Source organism: Marmota flaviventris, chromosome 1, assembly GCF_047511675.1.
Source record: "Marmota flaviventris isolate mMarFla1 chromosome 1, mMarFla1.hap1, whole genome shotgun sequence".
NCBI lineage: Eukaryota > Metazoa > Chordata > Mammalia > Rodentia > Sciuridae > Marmota > Marmota flaviventris.
The window spans coordinates 159,810-185,597 of NC_092498.1; positions in this window are offsets into that span (position 1 = coordinate 159,810).

Genomic DNA, 25,788 nt, shown 5'->3' on the forward strand with positions numbered 1-25,788 from the left:
CTTCTTGGCATTTACCATCTGTTATACATCCTCTAACTAACTTCCAAAGTGGTATAACGCCACCCTCTAAGGTGCCTTGCTCACGAGCAAAGTCAAGATCTTTGCCTAATTTATCCCAACTAGGTACAGTAAGGCTGCCCGAAAATGCAAACCACGGTGCAGCGATATCTATCTTCTGTAAAAATCTCTGTAAAGTACTATGTTTTACTTCCAGGCCCTTGGAACGTAACAGGCCATCTAGGGCCAGGAGAAGTGGACTTGAAGATGTGGCACCCATGACACAACAACAAAAGAAGCACAAAAAAACAAAAGCGAAAGTACACAGTGCAGCTGCAATAAAATGTAAGGTTCTCTCTGTGTTTACAGAGGAGCTGCCCCGCTTTGGTCGCGGATCCCACTTACTAGGGACTAACCCCGCTTTGGTCGCGGATCCCACTTACCTGGGACTAACCGGTGCACCACCCCTGACTGCTGAAAGTTCTGGTTCCCGGGTTTCGGCACCACTTGTCGCGACCCCTTGCCCGCAAGGAAGACGCAACTCAGGAATCTTCTTTCAGCAGTTTATTCAGGTCCTTGATATTTCTTCTTCCTCCTTCGGATGCCCCTCCCAGCCTTAATAAAGCATCTCAAGCCCCAATGCAAAGCTGCTGCGTGGAGCTTTCTCACAGGGTGGTGAAAAATCATGTGCCAACTCTCCCAGATAAGGAGTTGTTTGTCACAGAACACAGCGGAGCCAGCGTCATCTTGTAATGGCGACCATAATCTGCAGAAACGGCAGAAGCAGCTCACCACATAATACCTTTCAAATGTTCAATATTATTTTGCAGAACAAAAATTTTGTATAGTATCCAGGGTACCTAAATAACTAAACATATTAAAATTTTTAAAAAATGCTTCCTGGCATAAAAATATGAAGATTTATGTTAACACAAAGTTAGATGAGGAAGGTATATGTAACAAAACTGAAAGTACATCAATTAGCCCTCAATTTGATGGTCAAATGAAAATATATTTACAGATCTATGCTCATTACAACATTCAATAGAGACAAATGTGGAAAGCCAATCAAATATCCTTTCTCATGAATGCATGAAGGCAATTTGGAATGAACCATGAAAATTTTCAAACTTTGCCAGGTGCAGTGGCACACACCTGTAATCCCAGTATCTCAGGAGGCTGAGACAGGAGAATCACAAGTTCAAAGCCAGCCTCAAAAATGGTGAGGCCTTGGGGCTGCAGTTGTAGCTCAGTGGTAGAGCACTAGCTTAACAGTGTGAGGCCCTGGATTCAATCCTCAGCACCACATAAAAATAAATAAAATAAAGGCATTGTGTCCAACTACAACTAAAAATAATAATATTTTTTAAAAAATGGTGAGGCCCTAAGCAACTCAGTGGGACCCTGTCTCTAAATAATTTTTAAAACATGGCTGGAGATGCAGCTCAGTGTTTGAAATGTCCCTGAGTTTGATCCCCGGTGCCAAAAAAAAAAGTTTTTAAACTTTAAAAAGATAAGAAATTATATAATACCTCAATAATAACCTTTAGGATAGTATGCTGAGTGAAATAAATCATTCACAAGACAAGTACCCTGTGATTCTACTCATGAGATATCTAATGTAGCCAAACATACAGGCTGAAATGAGTGCTTTAGGGATGGAAAGGTGAGAGATGAATGAGCACTTGTTTGGGGGAAAAATGAATTTTACATTTATGTGATACAAACTTTGTATGTTATAAAACAATTTGAATCAACACTAGTGAACACTACATTTAAAATGTATAAGACAGTAAGTTTAAACAACTTAATGGTTTTGATCATGACTAAAATTTGACAATATATAAATGATAAACAGAATTCTGAAAATCTTTATCTTTAAAATGTTAAAGTCTTAGTACTAGAAAATAGAACAGATTCATCTATACAGAGATGGTGAATGTGCTAGTAATTCTAGCTACTTGGAAGTCTGAGGCAGAGAAATGCAAATTCAGCTTCAGCCACTTAGCAAGAATCTGTTTCAAAATAAAAGTAGAAAGGGTATGGAGATTTAGCTCCGTATTATAGCATCCCTGAGTTCAATTACCAGTATAAAAACATATACCTATATGTGTCCTATTATACAATAAAATTTAGATAAATTATATGAATGATCACATGAACAGTGTAAACAATCAAGGCACTCTATACAAATAAATCATAAACAAAACAGGGGTAATATTTATACATGAAAGTAAAAGCATATATAACTTTATTAAAAATGGGCACATGGTTCACATACAATTTAATTTTACCTAATATAGTCCTCAAGTGAGAGTTCAGGAGAATTTCTGTTCAGTTAAAATATATAGGTGTAAAAACAAAAACATTGACTGATGTGAGAAAACCTACTGAACAACACTGAAGCTACTCCAAACAGTGGAATTCAAAAAGAGACACAAGAATTAGAGAAATGTAACCACAAAATTCTGCATAACTCTATTACTTTAGAAATCCTTCTTTTAAAAAATGCAGTTATAGATGGACAGAATGTCATTATTTTATTTCTTTGTTTTTAACTTGTACTAAAGATCAAATCCAGTGCCTCACATATGGGAGGCAAGCCCTCTGCCACTGATCTACAGCCCCAGCCCTAGAAATCCTTATTTAAACCACATTTATAAGATATAATTTTATAGCCACTAGGAGCAGGCATTGTGAATCACTGCTATTCATTATATGGCAGAAAAATTTTACATAAAATCCAGTATAAGCATTCATAAAAAGCTTTGATAAAAAATGAATTAATTAATATTTAAATTATATTAAAGAACTCTTCTATGATATTAATACATTACAATATTTTAACCTAGAGATATTCAGAAATATGTGCAGGTTTCCTAGAGAGCCCCCCAAGATAAATAAGCATCTGTCATATTATGCAAATTCTCACATGGATTAGGGAATACTTTGTTAATTTGAATGTAGAGAGATCACTGGAGAACAAGATGGAGCTTGGGAAGGATAGTAAACATAGGTCAGGGGATGCTCTTTAATGAATGCAAGAGAAAGAAACCTGGTATGGAAAAATAATTTCTGCTGGCTTTTAGCTTCTCAACATTTTAAAATGTGACTTCCTTTTTGAAATTTGGACAATTTATCTGTATTCTTTGCTTCATTGATTTCTATCCACATGGATATAGGGCTTCTGTCTCTTTTCTCTTCAAATTCCAAGATTATTGCTTTGGGGACAGAAAAATGACTTAAAGACAGCAAGACATGTTTGATGGAAAATTAAATATACCTCATTTTGTTATTTTCTTATAACTACTGATGTTTCTTCATGATATACTCAGTAGGAAGTAAGAAAGAGAAGATACCATAAAAAATTCTACACAATTATTTTTCCAAATGTTTCTTTTTGGACAGAAACACTAAAATACTTCAGAACCATTTTTCAATCTCCAGATTGTCAGCAATACTTTGTAAAGATAGGTTATACAATAAAAGAAAAATATTTCACATTTTCTTTTGTACATAAACAAATGCCCAATCTTCATCCTAAAAATAAGAATATGATACATTTTCATGCAGAATAGAAGCTGCCAAGAAATATTCTACAAAGAAAGAAAATGAAATATTGGTGGTGAATTGAGAATTCTGAGAGAAATTTAGGCTCACCCACAAAGACCAGGTTTCTACATGTCTCTACCATCACATCTCCATATAAAGTCTGCTGAGCAGGGTCCAGGCATTTCCATTCCTCTTCAGAGAAATCAATGGCCACATCCATGAATGTCAATGGTTCCTGAAATAAAAATGAGTAAACACATATCACATCAACAATATGATCACTGACACAGTTTTTAATTTGACACAACTTGTAATGAGAGTTAGAAGTTCTGGCTCTCACATAGGGGAGTGACCTCAATCATTCAATAAGATACTTTGTGGTGCTGGGAATTGAAGCCAGGACTTTGTGCATGCAAGGCAAGCACAATACCAACTTAGCTATATTCCCATCCCCAATAATTAGTTTAAGCAGTAAAAATTGGTAAAGAAATAAACCCAGAAAGCAGCACATGTTAAGCAAAACACTGAAGCAAAAAAACTGGAAAAAAATTCCAACATAATCCTAATGGATAAATAACAGTTGCAGTAAGTTATTGATTATTCAAAAGAAGCACATACAAATAGTGATACTTGAGATATACATAGCAAAATGATAAGTAATAAGAAGACACATAGGACAGTGGTCACCTCTGTGTGCACAAGATATATGAGATCAATGAGACACACTGAAACTTCTAATTGCCCACATATTTATTTGAATGGCAATCTCCAAAGTTTTCTACATTCTCATTTTTTTAATCATACCATAAAATAAGTACTTTATTTAAAAAAATTATTCTTACTTCTTCAGACCACTACATCACAACTCATTTTTCAAACAATAAAATAAAAAATTTAACTATCAAACTACTACAAACACTTAGGACTTTGGCAAATTTGAATTATATGACACAAAGTTTTAACAAAAGAAACAATAGAAAAGCAAATTAAGTGAATTGCCACATTTCACAAGGATATTGACACATCACGTTAAATCTTCCCAGATTTGGGGAACCATTCTCACTGTGAAACTGTATTCCCACATGGTTCATTTTGAAGTAGTGTGTGAGGGAATATTAAGCAGGTAAGGAAAAAATTCTGAAAGGTTCTGGCACCCTAAATGCTTCCCTGAATTTGTAGAAATACTGCCTCTTCCAGGGTCTCAATTTTCACTAATGAACGAACACACACCTAGAGTTAGTTCAAGATTATGATCTGTGATGTCTTTTTTCTGCAACAGCATTTTTTTTTTAAAAAAAATGAGGGTTTAACCCAGGGGCACTCTACCACTAAGACACATTTCTAGAACTTTTGATTTTTTTTTTTTTTTTTGAGACAGGGACTCACAATGTTGCTTAGGGCCTTTCTAAATTACTGAGACTGGTCTTGAATTTCCTGCCTTATTCTCCCACATCACTGGGATTACAGGTGTGTGCCACCACATATACTCTGTAACCACTTTTGATACCAAATTTGCAAATTTGCACAACAACCAATGTTCCAACAAATAGTTGTCCTATAATTCAATTCTGAAACCCTTAGTACAGATGCCACAACTTTGGGGTTCACTCTATAAAATTTTACTAACTTGAAGTGCCAGTTGCAAGCCCCAGAATAACACCTGTATTTATGATCAGTTTCCTGTAAATTGGGGGTCTCTACAACTACACTCCTAAGTTACATAAACTGATAGAACTACTCATGGAACAAAAGAGCACACTTATGTATACCAGGTCCTTATAAAATACATAAATCAGGAAGGTGACAATAGAAAACATGCATAGAACATGAAAAAATATCAGGGGAAGATAGGACACTGTATTTTAGGAAATAGCTGGTTGAGGATATTACCTCAAATTTTGGTGTTCTGCGACAACAGTGAGGAGCCCCCTTCCCATTATGATTTAGAAGATCCTCACTACTTTATATATGGTGATTCAGTTATTCACTCTGCATATTCCCATTTTACTCCATCAAAAACATTTAGTTGAACACTTTTATATTCAGTCCTCAGAACAAAATATTCGTGACAAAATGTAGCTTAAGTCTCACCACTATGTACAACCCTTAGTACATTGAGCCATCTTATGGCAGCCCAAACCAACATACACACCATTTTTTAACTCCTAAGTTTTGGCTGGCTTCAGGGTAAAAGAGTCTTTCATTTGGAATTTTGATTTATTTTTGTGGTAATGGGGCATTCTACAACTGAGGTACATTTTTAGACCTTTAAATATATTTTACCTTTTGAGACAGGGTCTCACTAAGTTGCCCCACTGAGCATGAACTTGTGACCTTTCTGACTCAATCTCTAGGCAATTGTGATTATAGGAATGCCCTATGATATATGCCCAGCAAGATATCAATGTTCTACCCTCCTTTGATCCATTCACTTTCTTTTTTGCTCTTTTCTCTGAAAAGAAGCCTTTGACAGCCTAAATTTTGAGATGCATCTATATCTTATATTTGATGATTTCCCAATATTGCAATAAATAGTTAGAAAAAAGCATTGACACTTATTACCTATATCTGAATTTGTCTAATCTGACAGTCTAGAAATAGCTTTACAACAATGAAAATTATAGCCATGGATAGAATTAAGAACTAATTTAACCATCCCTCAGTGATGTTCTTTTACAGGCTCAAAATTTGACCTTAGTTTGAATATAATTTTATTCTGAAATCTGCTATATATTTCCTCTTTGGAAACATTTTTATCTTTTAAATATTAGTGATAAATTACATTTCATAGCTAATGAGCATGTTAGACTAAAATAAGAATTTCTGCATCCACCAATGTATTTACTTAAATAATCTGTGACCAACAAAGCCTTGAGAGACTACACTATGTCTTCCAATCTGCATGTAGTGAGTTTTGCCTTGAAGACTTCTGCAGAAACACACTAGGTTTTTTTCTAATTCTTTGACATAGTTTATTCTCCTTTCATCTATCTTCCCTAGATGGGTAAGAGTAAAGTGGATACAGATCATCTTTGCCTTTCTTTTCAGTTCCAGAATCTATGTGGCTGACCAGCAATGTGTTTCTGGGGGACCTGAACCTAAAATCTGGGGAAAATAGTATTAATATTCCAATATATTGATTTATTTAGATGAAACCTATTCAGCATATTCCTGTAATCTATAGAATATCCATCAAGTCCAACAAGGTGCTCCATTCCTCAGCTTCAAGCTGCTCTGTAAGAAGGGATGATTATACACAGGCTGGTATTCTCTAGATAATTCAACAAACATGGCAGCTCTGGGTATCTTGGGTCAGCCTTATGCAATTCTTACACCCACAACCAGTCAAAGACATAGCTGATACTGAAGAGAATCACACTCTAAAGTTTCTTAAGGGGGATCCAAGCTTGCTGTTTATGCTTATAAAAGACAAATAGAAAAGAGGCCCAAAGACTTTTTATTTTAGTATCAAGGATTGAATTCAGAAGTGCTTAACCACTAAGCAACATTCCTCCACTTTTATTTTTTTTTATTCTCAAACTTGTGATCCTTCTGCTTCAGCCTACTAAAGTGCTGGGATTATAGACATAAATCTTTATACCTGGCATTAGGTACAAATACTTTTTATAGAGTCTCATGATATAATCCTCTTTTCCTGTCACATGAAAGTACACACACACACACACACACACACACACACACACACTTTTTATTAATGTTATCTAAAACTCAGAGAAAAAGATAATTAACATGCTGTGTTATTTGAAATGTTCCACAGGGAAGCATACTTCATAATATAGTGAATTAGCTGAGAAAAGATTGTTGTAGGGACAGATGAGGCAAGGCACCACAGATAGCAGGAACAGTTTTGTTTGGCTGCAGCCAGATTCAGAGGGCACAGCTTTTGCTGTAATCAATCAATCCACTGAACCCCAAGTTCAGGTAGTTTTAGAATTTTATACCCAGAATATAAGGAGAAGAACTCAGTAGTTTCCAGTCTGAAAAAGTTCACATAAAGCACTTTTTTCTTTCACAGTTCTAGTCAAGTTAACCCTTCAAGGACAACACCTGAGAAGGGGAAATCTTCTTCTTCCCTTTCTTTTCTCCCCTTGCCAGCTGTTACCATGGAACCCAATTGGATACTTCTCTTACCTTCGAAATGTAGAAATCTCTGTGAAGTCCCACCTCAAGGCCTTGTTTACATATTTCTACAACTACTATATTGAATACATGTCTGTGAAAAACTAGTAAGGGTGTGTCCAGCACCTAGAGTGCTGATTTCTTTCTCGCCAGTGGCCAAGTAAAACAGGGTGACTTGAAAATAGGAAGTTTACCTACATTGAACTTTTTGTAGAGACTCTTTTGCTGACAGTCCTAAAATCAGCCATGGTGATGATTTCTGGAGAAGCTCAGTTAAGACTTTTCTGTGGAGAAAGGGGGTGCCACTACAAGATGACTTTTAGAAAAATCATGCTTACCATACACTTGGAAAATGCACTAAAAAATAGATAACACTTGAGAAGGAAAGAGAAACTGAAAACCCCATGACCACAGCTACTCCCAAATAAGAATTATTTACCTCAGTCAGAATTCTCATGCCATGACCTTCTTCTTAACATCCACTCTGAAGGGCCATGGAAAGGAAGGTACAGAATTAGTTTCAGGCCAGCCTGAGGTCACCAATCTGGCACAAAACAAAAAAGTATTATCCTATCAACCCCATTACGTGGGCCAGAGATGGCAGAATATTGAGCTCTATCAAATTTGGACTAGGGTTAACAGATGACAAAGTTGACTCAGGTCAGGCAGGATGTCACACCTTCTATAATCCAAGCCACTCAGGATACTGAGGCAGGAGGATTGAGAGTTCAAAACCAGCCTCTGCAAAAGCCAGGTCTTAAGTAACTCAGTGAGACCTTGTCTCTAAATAAAATACCCAAAAGTGCTGGGACTGTTGCTCAGTGGTTGAGTGCCACTGAGTTTGGTACAAAAACAATATCAAAAAGCTGATCTCAGGAAAGCACAGGTTCCCACAATTAATTCTGACTAGGTTCACAAAGACCTTGTATTCTGTTTTATAATGCCCAGCCCTGCAGACTTATTATTTATAAAAAGACTCTAGCCCTTGAAAATCAGAGTTAAAGGGCCTGTGACAGTGCCACCCATGTATCACAAAACCTGAACATGGATCCAGAGATTAGCCTGACACAGAAATAATTGTCTTCCAGATTTTCAAACCCATCCTCTATTCTTTGTTTTTTCCCTCTTATAGAATAATTATCACCCCAATCACTTCAGATTGAATAATTTTTACCTGAATAGAAAAAATGACAAACTCAGACCCCACTGCCCCTGAGTGTCAGGTGAGACAATTTGAACTCAGACTGCAGGACCCAAGATTGATAGGATCTTGTTTATATTTATTTTCAGACAGCACTTTCTATGTGCAAGAAGACCTGGCCATACAAGGGGGCATAAGTATTTAATGTTGAATAATGTTACATCAATTATAAATGACAATAATATCAATGATAGATTCACATTTGCAAATTACACAGTCAAAATTACTTTTTATTTTTGGGTTTCATATTTGTTATACACTGGTTTCATAAGGTTCGTGTATTTGTTTCATTGGTTCCAGGGATAAATCCCAGTGATGTATTACTGAGCTATATCCCCTATTGTTTTTAAAATTGATTTTTGTCAGGGCCTCACTAAGTCACTGAGTCTACATATATCAGTTATCTCTGTTACTCAATTTTTAAGACATTTTCCTGTAAATTTCTATGGATTTTTATATCTGAAGGCAATTTTTAAAAATTTTAGATTAATGAACACCCAGTGTTCAAATCTAAAACATAATGAGGGAAAAAATGTTTGCAGAGTACATATATAGCAAAGAGTTGATATGACAGAATGAATGAGATATTATATTTGTGACACACCAAAAGAGTAAAGTACAGACAAAATATTTCAAAATGCACTTGACAAAAAAATATTTAGCTGTCACATAAGTATACAAATAGGAGTATAGATCACTACTACTAAGAGAAGTTAATACTAAAGTCAATTCACTATTGCACACATCAGAAAAGAAAACATGAAATAGAAAGGCAAAAGATCTAATTTTTTTTTTAAAAAAGACTAAAAATTACAAACATGTTAATTGATTGGAATTGTCAAACCCTCTGTTTGACATGCAAAATTTTAGAACCATTTTAAAAATTGGTTTGGTACTACCAACATAGGCATACCTTATGAGTCATCAATTCTATTCTTTGACACCAAAATATTCTTAGAATATTCCAAGAGGTAGCTGGCACTGCTGGTTTTATCACCAAAATAGACTGTAACTGCCACCACATTCCACAGTCCAGCCCCCGTAAATCAGGGACCAGGTAACCAAGATACCCATGAGCCTATGCTCAGTCCCACAAAAATGTCAGAGAAAAGCCGAGGAACTGACATAGTTGAGAATCAAGGATCTGAAGGAAGAGACACTGGAAGAAAAGGCAAACTGGACAGAGCAGAAGAAAAAGTGTCAAAGGAATAGGATATCTAAGGAGGAAGAAGAAACTGCTGAGGGTGTACAAGGTGCAGAGATGAGAAAAAAGGAGGATCCCAAGTGGGAAAAGACAGGAAATATTGTGACGACATAATAATTATGCCAATGGCCTTATATTTAAAAATTCCTGAAAACCAGGACTTAATGGTGTAATCAAACAAGAATGTCACATGCCTGGCTCCCTGCTCGTAGAACTCTACCAGAGATACCACATTCTCTTTTTTTCTCTGAAGCCTTGTAATTTCTTCCTCTCCAGGCACTGCTCACTCAACTTAAATCTGCTGTTGCTCCATTTCCTAACCTCTTCCATCTGAGCTTCCCCATCTGGTCTCTAGAAACCTGTACCCACTCTTTTTTTTCTTCAACCCATCCCACCAATCCTTAACCTGAGGTAACTTCTCATAACTGAACACTTAATGCCCCAATCCTGAAATTTTGAGCTACCCCTCTTTATTCTGACTCCTGGATCACCCTCAGATTTGCTCCAACAACAAAACATCAAGCATGATTGGTGTCAGGTTTGGTTACTTACACAGTGAGCTACCAGATTCTATCTGTTTTTTAATAAGTAAATAAGTAAGTGGTCCCACTTCTGTTTTTGTTTTGTTTTTAAAAATAATCATACTTTTTAAAAAAATTGTTGAAACAAAACAGTTGTAATTACCACTAGGGAGACTGGAGGATATAGTAGAAGCAAGAGGACATTAAGGTATTTTCTGTAGCATCATTAATGTTCTATTTCTTGATAGAAGTAGTAATTATATAGTATGTTCCCTTTGTAATAATTCATTGATCTGTATAGTTTTGATGTTGGTACAATATTTGCCTTGTTAAATAAAATCAAATTCATTTCATGAAAGTTGGTAGGGAAGAGTATAAAGGAGAGTCTTTCTAGAGGCACTAGAAAATGCTTTGGGCTAATGGATAAATTAATTTATTATTGAGCTGATTTTATGAATGTGTTCATGTGTCAAAAGATAAAGTATGTATAGTAATTAGGGCTGGAAATATACCTCAGTTGGTGGAGTGCATACCTCACATGCAAAAGGCCCTTGGTTCAATCCCCAACACCACACACACACACACACACACACACACACACTAATTATCCCAGTAAACCTAAAAAATGTGTCTAAGTTGGGATTAAAAAGAAATCACAATATTAAATGATAAAATTAAACTAGGTATTAAGTCCTAGTTTAAAATTAAACTAGGTATTAAGTCCTAGTTTAAAATTAAACTAGGTATTAAGTCTCAATATTTTGGAAAAGGCAATATTTACAAGAAGAAGAATAGAGAAAAAAAATACTAACCAAAGGATCAAAATTTAAACATATTACCAGTGAACATACCATAGTATCAGTAACCCCAGATGTTCCATTTAGAACACAAATGTAATTGAAAGAGCTCTGGTAAATTTCACAAGTAAAGATTTCATATTATTTATATATTACATAATCATAACATATATGCTGTATATAATGATGCCTCACTTAATGGTGGGAATACATTCTGGAAAATGCATCATAAGTAATTCTGTTATTTTGCAAATGATACAGAGTGCCAACACAATCCTAGATGGTATAGGCCATTACATACCTAGGTTATAATTTAGTCATAGTGTACATGACATCCATCAATTTAAAAAAAATTGTGCCACATATGACTATAGGATTTAACATTATAGCAATCAGTTAGACCTCATAATGAGATGAATAATTAGCCCTGTGGAACTAAAGACAGAATCCTTAAAAAGTCTCTGGTCATTTAGACAATGATAAATGACAGAAAGTGCACTGCAGTAAAGGAGAAAAAATGATAGCCTTTCCAAAGAAAGCTGCTAAAACAATGAGGTATCTGCATAATAAAACTGCCATTGTATCTTTTCCTGTATGACTTAATAAATCATTCACTGGTAAGAAATATATATATATATATATATGAATGATATGCCAAAGTTGTTATAAGCAAAAGATTTATACAATGTATATAACGGTGTATGACTGTAATATCAGCTACATGGAAGGAAAAGGCTGAAGAATTGCAAGAAAGTGTAGAGCTCTTTCAATTACATTTGTGTTCTAAATGGAACATCTGGGGTTACTGATACTTACTATGGTATGTTCACTGGTAATATGTTTAAATTTTGATCCTTTGGTTAGTATTTTTTCTCTACTCTTCTTTTTTTTCCTTTTTTTTATTGGTTGTTCAAAACATTACAAAGCTCTTGACATATCATATTTCATACATTAGATTCAAGTTGGTTATGAACTCCCAATTTTACCCCAAATACAGATTGCAGAATCACATCGGTTACACATCCACATTTTTACATAATGCCCTATTAGTAACTGTTGTATTCTGCTACCTTTCCTATCCTCTACTATCCCCCCTCCCCTCCCCTCCCATCTTCTCTCTCTACCCCATCTACTATAATTCATTTCTCTCCTTGTTTATTTTCCCATTCCCCTCACAACCTCTTATATGTAATTTTGTATAACAGTGAGGGTCTCCCTCCATTACCATGCAATTTCCCTTTTCTCTCCCTTTCCCTCCCACCTCATGTCTCTGTTTAATGTTAATCTTTTCTTCCTGCTCTTCCTCCCTGCTCTGTTCTTAGTTGCTCTCATTATATCAAAGAAGACATTTGGTATTTGTTTTTTAGGGATTGGATAGCTTCACTAAGCATAATCTGCTCTAATGCCATCCATTTCCCTGCAAATTCCATGATTTTGTCATTTTTTAGTGCTGCGTAATACTCCATGGTGTACAAATGCCACATTTTTTTTAATCCATTCATCTATTGAAGGGCATCTGGGTTGGTTCCACAGTCTATCAATTGTGAATTGTGCTGCTATGAACATCGATGTGGCAGTATCCCTGTAGTACGCTCTTTTAAGGTCTTCAGGGAATAGTCCGAGAAGGGGAATAGCTGGGTCAAATGGTGGTTCCATTCCCAGCTTGCCCAGGAATCTCCATACTGCTTTCCAAATTGGCCACACCAATTTGCAGTCCCACCAGCAATGTACAAGTGTACCCTTTTCCCCACATCCTCGCCAGCACTTGTTGTTGTTTGACTTCATAATGGCTGCCAATCTTACTGGAGTGAGATGGTATCTTAGGGTGGTTTTGATTTGCATTTCTCTGACTGCTACAGATGGTGAGCATTTTTTCATGTACTTGTTGATTGATTTACGTCCTCCTCTGAGAAGTTTCTGTTCAGGTCCTTGGCCCATTTGTTGATTGGGTTGTTTGTTCTCTTATTGTCTAATTTTTTGAGTTCTTTGTATACTTTGGATATTAGGGCTCTATCTGAAGTGTGAGGAGTAAAAATTTGTTCCCATGATGTAGGCTCCCTATTTACTTCTCTTATTGTTTCTCTTGCAGAGAAAAAACTTTTCGGTTTAAGTAAGTCCCATTTGTTGATTCTTGTTATTAACTCTTGTGCTATGGGTGTCCTGTTAAGGAATTTGGAGCCCGACCCCACAATATGTAGATCGGAGCCAACTTTTTCTTCTATCAGACGGTGTGTCTCTGATTTGATATCTAGCTCCTTGATCCACTTTGAGTTAATTTTTGTGCATGGCGAGAGGAGGGGATTCAGTTTCATTTTGCTGCATATGAATTTCCAGTTTTCCCAACACCATTTGTTGAAGATGCTATCCTTCCTCCATTGCATACTTTTAGCTCCTTTATCAAATATAAGATAGTTGTAGTTTTGTGGATTGGTTTCTGTGTCCTCTATTCTGTACCATTGGTCCACCCACCTGTTTTGGTACCAGTACCATGCTGTTTTTGTTACTATTGCTCTGTAATATAGTTTGAAATCTGGTATCGCTATACCGCCTGATTCACACTTCCTGCTTAGAATTGCTTTTGCTATTCTGGGTCTTTTATTTTTCCATATGAATTTCATGATTGCTTTATCTATTTCTACAAGAAATGCCGTTGGGATTTTGATTGGCATTGCATTAAACCTATAGAGAACTTTTGGTAATATCGCCATTTTGATGATGTTAGTTCTGCCTATCCATGAACAGGGTATATTTTTCCATCTTCTAAGATCTTCTTCTACTTCTCTCTTTAGGGTTCTGTAGTTTTCATTGTATAAATCTTTCACCTCTTCTGTTAGGTTGATGCCCAAGTATTTTTTTTTTTTTGAGGATATTGTGAATGGAGTGGTTGTCCTCATTTCCATTTCAGAAGTTTTGTCGCTGACATACAGAAATGCCTTTGATTTATGCGTGTTGATTTTATATCCTGCCACTTTGCTGAATTCATTTATTAGTTCTAGTAGTTTTTTTGTAGACCCTTTTGGGTCTTCTAGGTATAGAATCATGTCTCCCCCAAATAGTGATAATTTAAGTTCTTCTTTTCCTATTTTTATGCCTTTAATTTCTTTCGTCTCTCTAATTGCTCTGGCCAGTGTTTCAAGAACTCTATTGAATAGAAGTGGTGATAGAGGGCATCCCTGTCTTGTTCCAGATTTTAGAGGGAATGCCTTCAATTTTTCTCCATTCAGAATGATGCTAGCCTGCAGCTTAGCATAGATAGCTTTTACTATGTCGAGGTAAGTTCCTGTTATCCCTAGTTTTTCTAATGTTTTGAACATACAGGGATGCTGTTCTTTGTCGAATGCTTTTTCTGCGTCTATCGAGATGATCATATGGTTCTTATCTTTAAGTCTATTGATGTGGTGAATAACATTTATTGATTTCCATATATTGAACCATCCTTGCATCCCAGGGATAAATCCTACTTAATCATGGTGCACAATTTTTTTGATGTGTTTTTGTATCCGATTCGCTAGAATTTTATTGAGGATTTTTGCATCTAGGTTCATTAGAGATATTGATCTATAGTTTTCTTTCTTTGAGGTGTCTTTGTCTGGTTTCAGAATCAGGGTGATGTTGGCCTCATAGAATGAATTTGGAAGAGCTCCCTCTTTTTCTATTTCCTGAAATAACTTGAATAGTATTGGTATTAATTCTTCTTTAAAGGTTTTGTAAAACTCCGCTGTATACCCATCTGGTCCTGGGCTTTTCTTGGTTGGAAGTCTTTTGATTGCTTCTTCTATTTCATCCATTCATATTGGTCTGTTCAAATTGTGTGTATACTCCTGACTCAGTCTGGGCAAATCATATGACTTAAGAAATTTATCGATGTCTTCACTATCTTCTATTTTATTGGAATATAGGTTTTCAAAATAATTTCTAATTGTCTTCTGTATTTCTGTAGCATCTGTTGTGATATTGCCTTTTTCATCCCATATGTTAGTAATTTGAGTTCTCTCTCTTCTTCTCTTCGTTAGCATGGCTAAGGGTCTGTCGATCTTATTTATTTTTTCGAAGAACCAACTTTTAGTTTTGTTAATTTTTTCAATAGTTTCTTTTGTTTCAATTTCGTTGATTTCCGCTCTGATTTTAATTATTTCTTGCCTTCTGCTACATTTGCTGTTGTTTTGCTCTTCCTTTTCTAGGGCTTTGAGATGAAGTGTGAGCTCATTTATTTGTTGGTTTTTTCTTTTTTTGAGGAATGACCTCCAGGCGATGAATTTCCCTCTTAAAACTGCTTTCATTGTGTCCCATAGATTCCAATATGTTGTGTCTGTATTTTCATTTATCTCTAAGAATTTTTTGATTTCCTCCTTTATGTCTTCTGTAACCCATTGATCATTCAGTAACATATTGTTCATTTTCCATGTGATGTAGGATTTTTCCTTCCTTCTTTTATCATTGATTTCCAGTTTCATTCCATTATGATCAGATAAAATGCATGGTATTATCTCCACCCCTTTATATTTACTGAGGGTTGCCCTATGGCATAATATATGATCTATTTTTGAGAAGGATCCATGTGCTGCTGAGAAAAAAGTATATCCACTTGATGATGGTTGATATATTCTATATATGTCAGTTAAGTCTAGGTTATTAATTGTGATATTGAGTTCTATAGTTTCTTTATTCAACTTTTGTTTGGAGGATCTGTCCAATGGTGAGAGAGGCGTGTTGAAGTCACCCATAATTATTGTGTTGTGGTCTATTTGATTCTTGAACTTGAGGAGAATTTGTTTTATGAACGTCGCAGCACCATTATTTGGTGCATAAATATTGATAATTGTTATGTCTTGTTGGTGAATGGTTCCTTTTAACAGTATATAATGTCCTTCCTTATCCCTTTTGATTAACTTAGTCTTGAAGTCGATTTTATTCAATATGAGGATGGCCACCCCTGCTTGCTTACGAGGACCGTGTGCGTGGTATATTTTTTGCCAACCTTTCACCTTCAGCCTGTGTATGTCTTTTCCAATCAGATGTGTCTCCTGGAGGCAGCATATTGTTGGATTTGTTTTTTTAATCCATGTTACCAGCCTATGTCACTTTATTGGAGAGTTTAAGCCATTAACGTTTAGAGTTACTATTGATATATGGTTTGTACTTCCAGCCATGTTTGATTATTTATCTTCTTCTTTTTTTTAAATTTAGTTTGTTTCTCCATGATTAGCTTTCCCGCCGCCCTCTGTCTTTACAGAGGCACTTCCCACTGATGGTTTTGGTTATTGTTTTTCATTTCTTCCTCGTGTAGTGTTTTGCTCAAGATGCTTTGCAATGCTGGTTTTCTGGCTGCAAATTCTTTTAGCTTTTGTTTATCATGAAAGATTTTTATTTCGTTGTCATACCTGAAGCTTAATTTTGCTGGATACAGAATTCTTGGTTGGCATCCATTGTCTTTCAGTGTTTGAAATATGTTGTTCCAGGATCTTCTCGCTTTCAGCATCTGTGATGAAAAATCCGTTGTTAACCTTATTGGTTTACCCCTGAATGTAATCTGCCTCCTTTCTCTTGTAGCTTTTAATATTTTCTCTTTGTTCTGTATATTGGATATCTTCATAACAATGTGTCTTGGTATTGGTCTACTGTGATTTTGTGTGCTCGGTGTCCTGTATGCATCTACAATTTGTATATCCGTTTCCTTTTTTATTTCTGGAAAGTTTTCTGTAATTATTTCATTCAGCAGGTTACTCATTCCCTTGGTTTGAATCTCTGTACCTTCCTCTATCCCGATGACTCGTAAGTTTGGTTTTTTATGTTATCACATATCTCTTGGATGTTTTTCTTGTGATTTTTTACCAGCCTTTCTGAGTTGGCTAGCCTCTTTTCAAGATGATATATTTTGTCTTCATTATCTGACGTTCTGGCTTCTACTTGCTCCACTCTGTTAGTGATACTCTCAATTTAGTTTTTAATTTGGTTTATCATTTCCTTCATTTCTAGAATTATTGTTTGATTTTTTTTATAATCTCTATCTCCTGATAAAGATGCTTAACTTCTTCTTTTATCTGTTTATGTAATTCATTTTCAAAGTGTTCTTTCACTGTTTGGATTTGCTGTCTCATATCCTCTTTAAGGTTCCATTCCATCTGTCCAAGGTATTCCTTGAGTTCTTTATATGACCATTTTTCTGATGACTCTAGATCCTCCTGAATATTTAGGCTGTCCTTCATTGTTTGTACTCCTTTTCTTCCTTGCTTTTTTATGCTGCTCATGTTACTTCTTGTTCTGTTTGACTGCTGAGTTACTGTTTACTCTTATAAATTTATTTGATGCTTGGGAGGAAAGATATTAGAAGGGAAGGGAAGAAGTCACTAAAGAGAATGAGAGTAGGCAGGTAGAATTCAAGGAAGGGGGAATAAGAAAATTGAAAAGAAATGAAAAGACAAAAGAAAAAAAATAGAAAGTAAAGAAAGAAAGAAAAAAAATTTTTTTAAATAATAATGATAATAATAAAAAAATGAAAATTAAAATTTAAAAAAATAATAATAATAAAATTAAAAAATTAAAAACATTTAAAAAGTTAAAGAACAACAGCACCAAAAAAAAATTGAAAATGAAAGAAAAAGAAAAAAATAATAATAATAAATGCAATCATAGAGTTCGATTAACTTCTCTTCCAGTAGGTGGAGCTGTGCCCACTGGGCCAAGCTTCACCTCTCAATAGGTGGGAACCAATCACTGTGCAGCAGCTCTTCATCCCAGACTGTGCGGGTCTCTAATCCTGAGTGCCTAGGGCCTTCTCTTGTGTTTCCTCAAGCCAGGCCCGGCTCACCTGTGACGCTCACCACAATACTGGCTACACGCCAGGTGTGCTGCTCCTGGGAGCCCTGTTTTCATGAAAGCCTGGGCACACTCTCCCTGTTTGCCTCCCTCAGACCCTAAGTTTGTAGGGCTTGGGGCTGAGAACCCCCAGCGAATTTGCTTGCCCTCCGGTAGCCACGCCCCCGGTAGCTGGTGCAAGAGACCTCAGTTGTGAGCACTGGTGGGAGCGGTAGCTGGGAGTTCCGCACCGCGACTCCTGCGCCACTCCTGATTCCCTTGGTCTGGCTATGGAGCTCACAGGAGAGCTAGGAGGGGCCCTTACAGGAGTGCTGGGAGGGGCTCTTAAGGTTTCCCCGCTGTGTGGAGAGAGATGGCTAGGGGATTACACACCTGTCGCGCTGGTGTCAATGAAGTTATCTCCCCCGCCTGTGACGTCAGTTCTTTGCCATGGTGGTATCCCGTGCAAATGGTGACTGTTCGTTCCCTTTGCCGGGTGACCAATGCAACGGGTGGGTCCTGACTGTCTCTCCCAAGCCCCGTTTCAAACCTGTGGCCACTGCCTATGAAGGCTTGGTTGGCTTTTACCTCTGTAAGTTCAGACGGGCCGACCAGTTATTTCAGCGGGATCGTTAGTGCTGAGTCACGAGAAGCAGGCGAACCGGAGTTTGAATGCAGCAGACCCGGGCTCCGTGTGTGTGTTCTGAGGGGCCCAGACTGTTCGCCTCAGATCCACGTCAGCTCAGCATTGCCTAGTGATCCTGAGCAAACAGCATTTAGACAATTTACGACTCCCTATGCCCGCGCAGCTGGAGAGGTCAGAGACTTGATGTCTCCGCACCCGCTGCCATGTTGGATTCCTCTACTATTTTCCTCTTCTCTACTCTTCTTGCAATTCTTCAGGGTTTCCTTCAGCTCAATCAACTTAGTGAGATGCCTACTCAAAATAAACTTTAGAAAGAATTGTTAGTGTGGCTGAGTAGTATGGCACACCTTTCTTTAAACATACAAAATCATAAAATAAAAATGATGATTATGATGATGATGAAAAGACAGAAATACGGTAATTTGTTTCAAAAGTTAAATAATACCTTTATAAAAAGTCTGGGAAATATTAAAATATAATTTATATTTATGATATGATACCATTAAAAGGTTAAAACTGAAGTGAAAAATTGGGAAAATTCATTGCCTCACAAGAGACAAAATATATGCCTCACATATGAAAAAGGAGGGAAGGAGGCTAAGGCAGGGGCATCCCATGTTTAAAGCTAGTCTTAGCAAATTATTCAGGCCATAAGCAAATTGGTGAGATCCTGCCTCAAAATTTAAAATTAAATAAATAAATAAAAAGTGCAGGGGATTTTGCACAATGGTTAAGCATCTCTGATTTTATAACAGTACCCAAAAAGTAAATAATAATAAAAAGAATGTCAAAAACAGGGACCCCAAAGAAGAAAAGATAAGAGCTATGCACAGTGGCACATGCCTATACTCCAGCAGATCGGGACACTGAGGAAGGAAAATTGTGAGTTCAAAGCCAGTATCAGCAATTTAGCAAGGCCCTAAGCAATTAAGTGAGACCCTGTCTCAAAAGAAAATATTAAAAAAGAGCAAAGGATGTGGTTCAGTGTGTAAGTGCCTCTGGCTTCAATCCTCTGTACCAATAAAGGGAAGGGAAAAGACTTCAATAGACTTCTTTTCAGGAGATACATAAGTGTTCAATAATCAGCTCAATAGCTTTAGAAATTAGAAAATGGAAAAATCAAATCACATATGTGAGACAAAATTAAATAGTATCAGTAATCACATGAAGCAAATAAATTTTCATGAATTAAAGAGGGAGTAAAAATTGTTATATCCTTGAAGAAACTATCTATTGAAAATATGAGATAATTCCCCAGTAGAAGCATATGCTTATAAAAATTACTGCACATGTGAACCATGATAAACATATAAGGATACAGCAACATTGGTTCAAACAGGTGAAAATCCAGGGCATGGAGAAAAGGCAATGTACATTGAGAAAGACATAAGGAGAAAAGGATGGGGAAAATGATTTGCAGAGCCAATTTTCATCAAACTGACTCCAGTTTGACAAATATTGTGAATCATCACATAGTTTAGATATATATGATACATGTAATATTTTACATGCAGGTATTTTTAAAGATTTAGAATTTAAAAAAATACAATATACAAAAGAATATGAAAGACTTGATCATGCACACCATTTGTGTACATTATAAAACTCATCATTACCAAAATATGAAATTTCCCCTACATCTAAAATATTACCCCATCAAAATGTTAGCATATTTTACTTTTAATGGAAGAAGGGACAGAACAAAAATTCTAATATTAATCTGGAATGTTATATCTTATACATGAAATTAGCCCCAATTTTATAATTTTTTTTAAAAGTTATTTTGCAATAATAAAAACCAAGAAATCATAATAAAATAAACCCATAGGTGAATATATATGTATGTAGAAATTTATGTATTTTCAATAGGAATTAAAGACTGACATAAATCTAAACACCTCAAGAACAACATCACATGTAAATGGATGACATGGCCAAACCTAAGGGAAGACTGACTTGGGGGCAGAATTCACTGCAAGGCACTGGGGTCAATTCAGCCCAACAATAAAAGGTGAGGGTGATGTTGGGAATGGAGAAGAATAGGAGATCCTGATTCTTTCTCCTTCCACGGACACATATTATGTTTCATGTCCCTCTTAGGCAATTAAAAAAATGAGTTGAGAGATTTATAAAAACTGCCCAACTAGGAAAATACCTGCCACTTGATGATTTTAAAAAGCTAGGGTAGGGGCTAGGGATGTGGCTCAATCGGTAGCGCGCACGCCTGGCATGCGTGTGGCCCGGGTTTGATCCTCAGCACCACATACAAACAAAGATGTTGTGACCGCCGAAAACTAAGAAAATAAATATTAAAATTCTCTCTCTCTCTCTCTCTCTCTCTCTCTCTCTCTCTCTCTCTCTCTCTTTAACAACAACAACAAAAAAAGCTAGGGTAGACCTGGGCCTTAGTCCAGCCTTAGGCAATGTGCTATGTAATGGGAACAGAATCACAACAGCTAGTGTCACTCTGAGAAGATGAAGATTGGGATCATATTATAACACCTTAACTTTAAGAGGTTTTCTGTGCTTTAGATTTTTTTTTAAATTGTTATTTATTTTTTAGTTTTTGGTGGACACAACACCTTTGTTTGTATGTGGTGCTGAGGATCGAACCCGGGTCACACTCATGGCAGGCGAGCGAGCTACCGCTTGAGCCACATCCCCAGCCCCTGTGCTTTAGATCTTAATTTAGCTTCTGGTAAGGAAGGATCTACACAATCATATGTGCTATGAACACAGAAAAAGTGAGTTACCTCTGTTCATGTAAGGGCATCCATGGGCTTTAATCCCTGGGATCAGGAGAGAGAAGTTAAATCTCTTGTTTTATACCTTTATGGGTGTTCAGCACACAAAGAGCCCCAATCTCCGGTTTGCCCCTCTAAAAATTCCAGGACTGCCAATTTTTCCCAGAAGAAAAGTATTTCTTCACTGAGTATCTTCTCTCTAAACATCTTCCATTTGATGGAGGAAATTAATTGCCTTGCATATAACAAAACACTTTGCAAAAATAAAAAATAAAAAGTAGGAGGCTTACTCAGGAGGACGCCAAATAGAGAGCCATGCCAAACCCTCAAACTCTAGGAGTAAATATTACTGATCACACGCAAATCTCCCCTAGATCACAAACCAGTGGTTTCCATTGGTTTGCAAGCATCTATATGGACTACCAAAATCCCAAGCAACAGTTCAGTGAAAGGGCTAAAAAGCACACATGTCTGTTAATTCCCAGAAAAGGTTCGCAACACACTCTCTCTGTGGCTTCATTGCAGATTGGACTCTACAATCTTCTATCATGGATTTAATGTACAAGTCAAACAGTGGACACTTGTATACTGAGCACACCCATTAGAATAGCTCTTTTCACTGGGCACAGCGGCACATATCTGTAATCCTAGCAGGTTGCGAGGCTGAGGCAGGAGAATCACAAATTCAAATCCAGCCTCAGAAAAGGTGAGGCATTAAGCAAGTCAGTGAGACCCTGTGGGGGTTGTGGCTGGTCAAGTGCCAATCCCCAGTAGCCCCCAAAGGGAGAGAATAAGGCTGGGTATATAGCTCAGTAGCTCAGTTGGGAGAGAGAGAGAGAGAGAGAGAGAGAGAGAGAGAGAGAGAGAGAGAGAGAGAAGCTTTTGTCAATAAGCTAATAATAACAAATAACTATGGATATGGAAAAATATGAAAATGTAAATTTAGGAAAGTCATTTTTGAAAATAGTATAGCCTCTTTGAACAATTTAAAACAGAGCTAACATATAACATGGTTAATTTAATTCTGGGAGTGAAAATGAGTAAATTAAAGAAATAACTCCATGCCCATTTTTATGTAGCAGTATTGTCAGTAGTCGAGAAAAGAAAAAAGTGAAGTATCTTTTAAAAAAGGATGTACCAGGAGATTTTTTTTTTCAACTGCAGGGCATCCAACTACTCCCCGTGATAATCTCTACACCATATTTCAGACTGCTTTCTCTTGGCAGGACAGAACACAGAGAATCAAATGTGCTAGACACTCCAAAACTGTATAGACATGACAGCTATGGATACCTCAGAAATCCCTGAGCCAGAAGAAGGTATGAGAGTGACACGAGGACATATCATCCTGTCAAGTCTACATTGGGGTATTCCCACTCAAAGTCATTCCAGTAAGGTATCTGTGTCTGTGGGAGACAAAGAGAGGACAGGAATGAGCATTTTATTACAAAGTTCCAAGTGATTTTTTCTCTTTTTGACTCTCATATAACATACACACAGGAGGAAAAAAAAAATATGACATAAACAGTGCCATCTAGTGTTGGAGAAAAAATAGTTACAAACTACTGTGTCTACTTGAAATATGAGAAACAGATTATTATGTTGTGGAGTAATAAAATTGACAGTGGGGATGTGAGCAAGAAAATTAAAATATAGGAATATATTCTGAGACCTAAAAAATAAAACAAAACAAAAAAACTAAAGAAAAGGTCCAGCATACTGAATTTGAAGTCCTGCTTCTCAGACATCTAGAAAGCTCAGGAGAAAAAACCAACTCATTCACCTGTATACCAGCAATACTTTTATGTAGAGAGAAACAAAATCACACCTGCACTTGGTGTCCTCTCCTGATGATCATACCAATCATCACTACACAATCTGAGGAGATGCCAGGCTGCCAGCACAAAGCTATCCACATGGCTATGACTGAAGATACCATGACTGGATAGGATATTATGTCCAAGATTTCAGCTGCTGATGTATTTCCTACTTGATTGGCTAGAGGAGACTTAAGGATGAACTGCTCCATAGGAGAATTCATTTTTGCAGACACAGAATGCTAGGCTTGGCAGTTCCCATCTACAAAACCAGTTCCAGCTACAGCAATTGCTTTTTAAAACTTCTTCCAAATGGTTTCCCTTTCCAGACTACAAATGCAGTCTCAAAACTCTGCACAGTCACTGTGGCCTGACTTTCATGGTGCCCTGTGTCGTGCCTACAGACTTCCAATGCTCTGTGTGGCAGCAGAACCTGGGTTTCCTGAGCATTGAGGAGGAAGCCTAGAAATAGATCCCAAAGAATGGCATGGTCCAGAGATAAAAACTCAATCAGATAGTGGAAGCACACCTTTCGTACTGGTCATATGTTGGACTGAACAGTTCTCACCAAGGAGCACCTGATTGGAAAGGCCCTGCCCTCTGAACCTGAATCCACTGAGCCTATTGTCCAAGTATTGCCACCTATATTTCTAATTTGTTTTTGCTCTGTCCTTGAATAAAACAGTATGTGTTTCTTTTTGGCAAGATTTTTTTCATTCCTTTTGACTATCCAAATGCAAATCTTTTATATTCGGTGAACAAAAATTATTGAATTTTGCAAAAAAAAAAATTATAAAATGGATGAAAAAGAACAAAGTCAAGTTGCAAAAAATTGAAAATTCTATGCCTCTGTGATAAGAAAGTAAAATTATCTAATCACTCTACAAAGCACCTTGGTGGTTTCTCAATAAAATAAAGAATTATTAGATAAACCATCACTTGCCTGTACAAAAATAACTGAAAATGTGTTCAAACTGTAATCCATACAGGAATATTTATAGCTGAACTATTCATAAGAGCCAAAATATAAAAATGAATAAATGGATAAAAGACAACCTATATGTTCCCACAGTAGAATATTATTCAGCAATATTATCTTTGCATTACTATAAGGTAATAGGAGAGATAAAATAAGACAGAGACAAGAGCAACAGCAGGCTGATACTAGACAAGGTGGAACCACACAGGGTCCCCTAAGCACCTCAGCTTTGCTAACTTCTGCAAGCTTATAATGACTAAGGCTCCAGCTGTCACTTGTGTTCTCCCAACCTGCAAAAGGAAGTAGAGACAGCAATAGGGGACTGTGGCATCCCTTCTATCTCCTCCCTAGAAATCCCACAGCCCTTTACTCAAAGCTTAGTTTTGTGACCACATCAGAACCATGACCTTAGATGGGAGTGTGGCTACTCCCAGTGCAATGCTGATATCCTCATGGAACGGCAGAAGGGAGTGAGCTTGAGATGACAAGTGCTGTCCCAGCCACCAACCCATAAGGACTGAGACCATCTATTGATGAACTCCTGGTTTGCAGGCCAGTACCTCCTGCTCAGGGAACCATGCTCTCCTACCTTAGGTATATGCATTCCTGTCCAACTTGTTTCCAAAGCAGTGGCCACAAAAAGTACCCTGAGCCATTGGTTTTTGACTTGTTATTTAAAAATTTATCTTGGATATGTTATGGTTTAGATATGAGGTGTCCCCCAAAAGCTCATGTGTGAAGAAATGCAAGAAGTTTTATAGATTAAATAATTAGATTATAAGTTTTTACCTAATCAATGAACTAATCCACTGATGGATTAACTGGGTGGTAATTGTAGGCAGGCTGGAGGAGGTGGGTCACTGGGTATGTGTCTTTGGGGTTTATATTTTGTGCCTGGTGAGCTGAACTCTCTCTTCTTCCTGTTTCTATGTCCTGTGATGCTTTCCTCACTATGCCTCACTATGATATTTTGCCTCACCTCAGGCTCAGAGCTATGGAGTGTGATAACCATGGACTAAACCTCTGAAACTGTCAACTATAATAAACTGTTTCTCCTTTAATTTCACTGTGACCCCACTTTTGGTTACAGTGAGGCAAAAGCTGACTGAAACAGGTACTAGTATGGATACTCATCTGGGCAAAGGGTCATTCTCAGCTAGCCAGTCCAACCCCCAGGGCATCCAGTCCTTTTTCTGATCCCTGGTAGAAGCCCTTTCTTACTTAGAAGCTCACCACTCAGTCCCCATCCAGCCCCAGCTCCTTGTGCAACCCACACACATAGGACTTGGTCCCCATTTTCTATGGGTCCAGGTCATCAGATGAGGGATCAGAGGGGAGATATTCCCAGGATTTGAGGGTATTTGCAGTCACCATGGAAATCCCAGGGTGGGACTT